This window comes from Brienomyrus brachyistius, chromosome 17, assembly GCF_023856365.1.
Source record: "Brienomyrus brachyistius isolate T26 chromosome 17, BBRACH_0.4, whole genome shotgun sequence".
Taxonomy (NCBI): Eukaryota; Metazoa; Chordata; class Actinopteri; order Osteoglossiformes; family Mormyridae; genus Brienomyrus; species Brienomyrus brachyistius.
The window spans coordinates 7862477-7868334 of record NC_064549.1 but is presented as its reverse complement, the minus strand read 5'-3'; the positions used below and the strand labels follow the sequence as shown (position 1 = coordinate 7868334).

At 39.3% G+C, this 5858-nt stretch overlaps 1 long non-coding RNA gene across 1 annotated transcript; it reads left to right on the top strand.

Moving 5' to 3' along the window:
- Positions 1-640: 640 nt before the first annotated feature.
- On the top strand, positions 641-3825 carry LOC125711514 (uncharacterized). The gene is made up of 3 exons (XR_007383028.1): positions 641-814; positions 2362-2497; positions 3716-3825. It is a non-coding gene; the product is annotated as an uncharacterized LOC125711514 (long non-coding RNA).
- Positions 3826-5858: the final 2033 nt, after the last annotated feature.

Genomic DNA, 5858 nt, shown 5'->3' with positions numbered 1-5858 from the left:
TAGCACAAACACATGTCTAACTGTCACATCTAAATCGCCCATAGCTGTGTGTGAGAGTGTGTGACCGGGGACGAACTAGCATCAAAGCCAGGCTGAACCCCAGCCCTATGCCCTACGCTGCCTGGGACCACCCCCCCCCCCAACCACAAGTAGCACACAATGAATACCTAAAACAAAAAAAAAAACAAAAAAAAGTTTCACATTTGAACACAACATAATAGAGCAATGTCATGTCTGGGGTATGTCCTGCTTTGCATTATGAAGTAGGTTGTGAGTCCACAACAGCCCTGCACTACAGAGAAATATGGAAATATTAAAATAATATGCAAAAATGATGACATGAAGCAGAATTACGGGACTGTTGGATTAAATATAGAAACCCAGGTTGCTGTTGTCATTATTATTATTATTATTATTATTATTATTATTATTATTATTATTATTATTATTATTATACCATTGTATTTTTATTTTGTTGCAAGTGATCCATCTCATAATTAGTCTATTACTTTCCCAGGACATTTTGTTAAGATATTATTTTTCCAGGACATGTTTTCTTTTAATTAGCCCCACCCCCTGAACAGGTAACTCTGTCCTGCAGCAGAAAATTGCACATGCACAAACACACACACACACACACACACACACACACACAGCTGTTCTTAAAGAGGATGACCGAGCTCCTTCTCTTACAGAGGTTTCACTGTCTGGTTCTGCCTCTGAAGATGAGGAAAGCAGATGGTAGCATTTGAAGATGACCCACAATAAGCATTTTCAGGACTTTACAAAAACAGTGTGAGGTACTTCAAAACAGGTGGGGGACAACTTTATAACTCATATGGCTTTCACATCCCATAAAGGAGGCTCTACTCGTTGATAGTACAACATACTGGGACCCTTAAAATATTTTTGACTTGAGCTTGTCAAATAATTTTTGATTTCATGATTTCAAACATTCCATCTTCCAGAATGTTTGGGAACAGCTACAAAAATAGATTTTTAGCTTTTGATGGTGTCTTTTGTCTATTTTGGACAAAAATTACATAGGAGAGAACAACTTCAGATATAATGTAACATTCATATTACTTCCAGAAATAGCACGTCGTCTTATATAATGTCTTATGTCCATTACAGATTTCCAGGATTTAAGGATGACATAATTCAATTGTTTTCGTGGGGATTCCCATTTTCTAGAGTACATGAAGTACCATTGATCCCCAGTCAGATAAGCTCTCCAGTATAATCTGCTGTATGTCTAACAGACTAACAAAAAAGGTTAAAATTCCTGTATCTCAAGTTACCCAATTTGAACACTGAAATTAGATATTCAGTTTTGAGGAATGTAGTGGATTATGCCTTTCTGGGATATTTATGATTGGTGATGTTTGTAGTGAACCTTAACGTAAATGGGAAGAAAATTGTGAAATATTCAATCATGTTTCATGAAAGACTTTGGAAGAAAGTCAAATAATGTGTTTTTTTCAGTAAGGATTACATGATTTTCCAGCATGACATTAGACCTTACCATTTAATTTTTATTACTACTGATAGCAAATACTGAATAATTCATGTGCATTCAGCAGAATCTGATAGCAACCAGTCAAAACCACTAGAAGCAATTTGCCAGAAATAAAATTTTGGGAATCCCTTACCTTCGCTGCATGCTGCCTTTGTCTCTCCAGTCAGGTTTCCATTTTTAAATTAAACAACATCCATCCACTCATTTTCTATAACTATTTATCCAACGCAGGGGTACAGCAAGCCCTGCTTCTACGCCAGGAAGCAGTTGGCACAGCCTGGGTGAAATACCAGTTCAGTGCATGCACTCACATAATGGGCAATTTAGGGCCACTGGACCATTTTTCTTGACTGCAGGAGGACAACAAATTGCCCAGAAAAAATCTTCACAAACATGAGGAACATGAGGTACATAGAGCAGGGGATGTGAATCAAATCCACCAGCATCGTGCTGACTTGTATAAACCCTGTGAAAGTCTCCTGAGACAAAAACTGCTCTGGCCAGAGTGTTAGAGGAGACAGAAGCAAATAGCTCAAAACTGAACAGGTTTCCCAAATTCTCCACAAGATATTTAAACGATAACGCTTAACACATTTGTTCCTCATTAGTTCAGCTCCGAATTGCCGATAAATCACATTATAACACCTCAGCATATTAATTCAGAGCAATTTTTCTACATCTGTGGTCTAATGAGATCAAAACACACTGGGGAAGTTTACAGAAACTCTGAAACACACAGAAATGTCAACGTTAGAGCCATCTGCTGTTATGCACAATTCACTGGAGAATGAAAATAAACGCTGCATGTGACTCTAATATACTGTATTGTTTACGCTGAACAGAAGAATCAACAAGAGAACAGCAGCAACAACCATAATAATGATGCAATTTGAGCAGCCCATCTCTGTGTTACAGCGATATCATCCTGCAGATCTGAGTTCTATGGGAGAGTGCAAGAACACACATGGCTTGTTTCAGGTATGCAAAACAATAGTTTTGGAGCCAAGTAGAAAATATCTTGGGGTCTGATAAAAAGCAAGATATCCGTTTTTTGGCATCAGCATAAAACATTATCTCTGCCTAATATCATACATGTCATATCACACCTTATGTTTTTTTAATGCATTTTTAATGTGGAGACATAATGTGGCCCCGATGTAAGTACAACATTTTCATTTGAAGTCTTCAAACTAATCTTAACAAGTTAAAAGGTTGTTGAATGTGAAATTCTTGTTTTCTTTGTTATAGCGTTGATTGATTGAATGAACCAGGAAGTATGTTAAGAGTGTGCTATGGTGGTCATGTGGCCTGTATTCTTTTGGAATCTAAGTGGCTTTGCTAGGAATTTGTGTCTGTCCGGTGTTTTCTGACTCAAATTTAAAGTAAAAACATCTCATTACTGCAGAAAATAGTCAGCAACTGTTATGACAATCAATGATGGACAAGAAGCTATGAATTATATTTTTATTAGAAATGTGATTGTGGTGCATGGCGAATCTAATCACATGGGACACTGATAAATATTTTTGAAGTATCCTTTGTTAAAAGGCAGTGTTAAAAATGAGGGAAATTGTGCATCTATTCATAGTTTTAAAAAATATTTTAAATTGCTTTTAAATAGTTTAAATTAAATATATTCAATTATTTTTTATTTGATTGTTCAGCTCATTCATTATGTATCACAGTTATCGGCTATGTGTTTATTACCAAGGTAGTCCTGGGCCTGCCGTAACGTGACCACTGATTATTCTTACCATTCACAAGGAGTAATTAGGTTTTAAGGACTTTGTTACTCATGTCTAAAAGTCTGCCTTTTCCAAAGCCCACGGCAATTATCGCTGAAGTTGAACTGAATTCATTGTCTAGTTTTTGTTTGAGTAAGAAATTTCACCATGTCCGGCGGCATTTCTGCTGCAAATCAAATGCGTGTGACATCAAGCACCAACAATGCATTTCATGTTGTGAATGCGATGAAACAGCGACATGCCAACAGATGGCATGTCTGGTAGTGAGGCAGAGACAACAGGATGCACTTTATTTCTGCCACGAACACGTCAACAGGAAGGCCTCGCTTACACATCTGACCCTGACATGGAAGTCCAGGCTTTTCATAGTCTGCTTTTTAGTTACAGGAAGGTAGAAAATGCATCCTCTTGACTAAAACGTACTTGTCTGTCTGCTTGCTCATCTTTCTAGATTCCTGTCTCAGGAATTGGTGTTACTTCAGCAAAAACTTCTGGGTTACAGATCTGTGCCCATGCCCAAGGATGTGCTTTTAAAACCCCCTCGATTAATCACTAACCCCAGGGAATCTAGCTGATCCTGCTCTCTGATCCTCACTTGTACTGTATGTCACTTTAAGGGAATAGTGTCTCTTAAATAAACAAATGAAAATTTGTCGGCCTCCATGTGTGTTTCTCTTTTATTGCACCATTTTATTCTCCAAAAGCAATAAAGGTGGATAGTATAATTATTACTGATTACACCATGATTAGATAGATAGATAGACAGATAGATAGATAGATAGATAGATAGATAGATAGATAGATAGATAGATAGATAGATAGATAGATAGATAGACAGACAAAACGTTCTGTGAAAAAAAAAACCATTATGACCCTATCAGAATTGCTTTGTTGTTGCCGATTAGTTCTGGTACGCAATTATGACAGCATTTATTATGTAACTGAAAGCTGGCCTGTGGGGGTCGGCGCCCTGTCTGGGTTTTGTTCCCCACCTTGTGCCTCTGGTTCCCCGGATAGATTCCACACCCCCCACACCCTAAATAGTACAAGTGCTTACAGAAAATGGATGGATGGATGTAACTGGAATCTGGAAGAAGGTGATGTGGGTAGGAAGGGTCACAAGAATAATTAGGTTTTTTTTTTTACATAAAACTTTCCATAATGGAAGGATATAACAAAACATTATACCTCAGACACGCAGTGGTCAATCCTAAAACGTTACACGTTTCAAAGAGTCAAGGGGCACGGCAAACATAAGCAGCAGGTTTACACTCCCTCCCCTTCGTCCCTGTCACTGCCTCCAGCTAGCTTCCATGAAAAAGGCCTCCTTCTCTGCTCCAGTGCACCAGGTCTTGTTTTCCAGCATGCATCCTGTTTTGCCTCTGACCTCGGAGGCCACAGCAGTGCAGGAAGCAGACTGTTCCTCGGGGTGCTTACAGGCACTTGGAGGATGGTGGGAGAGCAGAGTCACAGCCTCCAGGTCATTGCTCAGGGGTGCATTCCTTGCATTTTCTTGTTTTCTGTATTTACCAGAAATCATGTCTTTAAGCACTTGGCTATTGACTGTCCCTCCAATCAAAACCAAAGGACGTTAAGCAAAGGTGTTTTGACTGTTTATTGCATAGCTTATCTATCTATCTATCTATCTATCTATCTATCTATCTATCTATCTATCTATCTATCTATCTATCTATCTATCTATCTATCTATCTATCTATCTATCTATCTATCTATCTATCCATCCATCCATCCATCCATCCATCCATGATCAGGTTCTCTCAGTGGTATAGGGTGCAGGGCTATGCGATGCCCACCAAGAATCCACCGCACACTAACAACAACTGGTCAGTAACACGGATGGGGAGAGTAACCTTGGCTTCCTCACAGTCAGCCCACGAGGAATGCAGACAGGATGCACCTCACCAACTCTTACAAACACAAGGCGTGGTCGTCTGTCCCAGTACAGTTTATGGTCTGTGCTGGGGAGAAGATTGGCGATGGACAAGTGTGAGTGAGGCGCTTCTGTTTTTCTCTGCTCTCACGAATACACAGCTAGAAGGGTGACCACCCAGAAGGCACTGCAGCCTCTTGACTGACCCCATTTGTTCCGCTGAACCTATGTCCACCTGTTGGGGGAAGAGGTACTTTTTTGCCTGAATTGGTGACCACAATCCCTTTTCCACCATCCTTTTTGTGTATTTTCCTGTGTTCCTTAAATAACTCTTGATCCCAGGGGTATTTGCCTGCCCCGTCGTCTCCTTTGCCCCCTTGCCTGACGCAGTAGGAGGACCCCATGGATCGGACGTCAGTGCACCAACGGGCAACATCAATATATCAAAAAGCTAAAAATTAAATATTGCAACGTTTTCCCCGTTAAAGTATAATCCTTAGTGTTGTAACATCATTCTTTCATAATGAATCCAATTATTTTGCTCAAAACATCAAAAATTCCTCAGCAAACAATTATTTTTAATTACCTGGAATATGTCACTGATATTTTCAAGAGATGTCCAGAAAGTATTATGATGGTGCACAGTGTGATGTCATAGCAATTGACTGAAATGTTTAAATCCAAATGTAAATTCTGGGTTTGC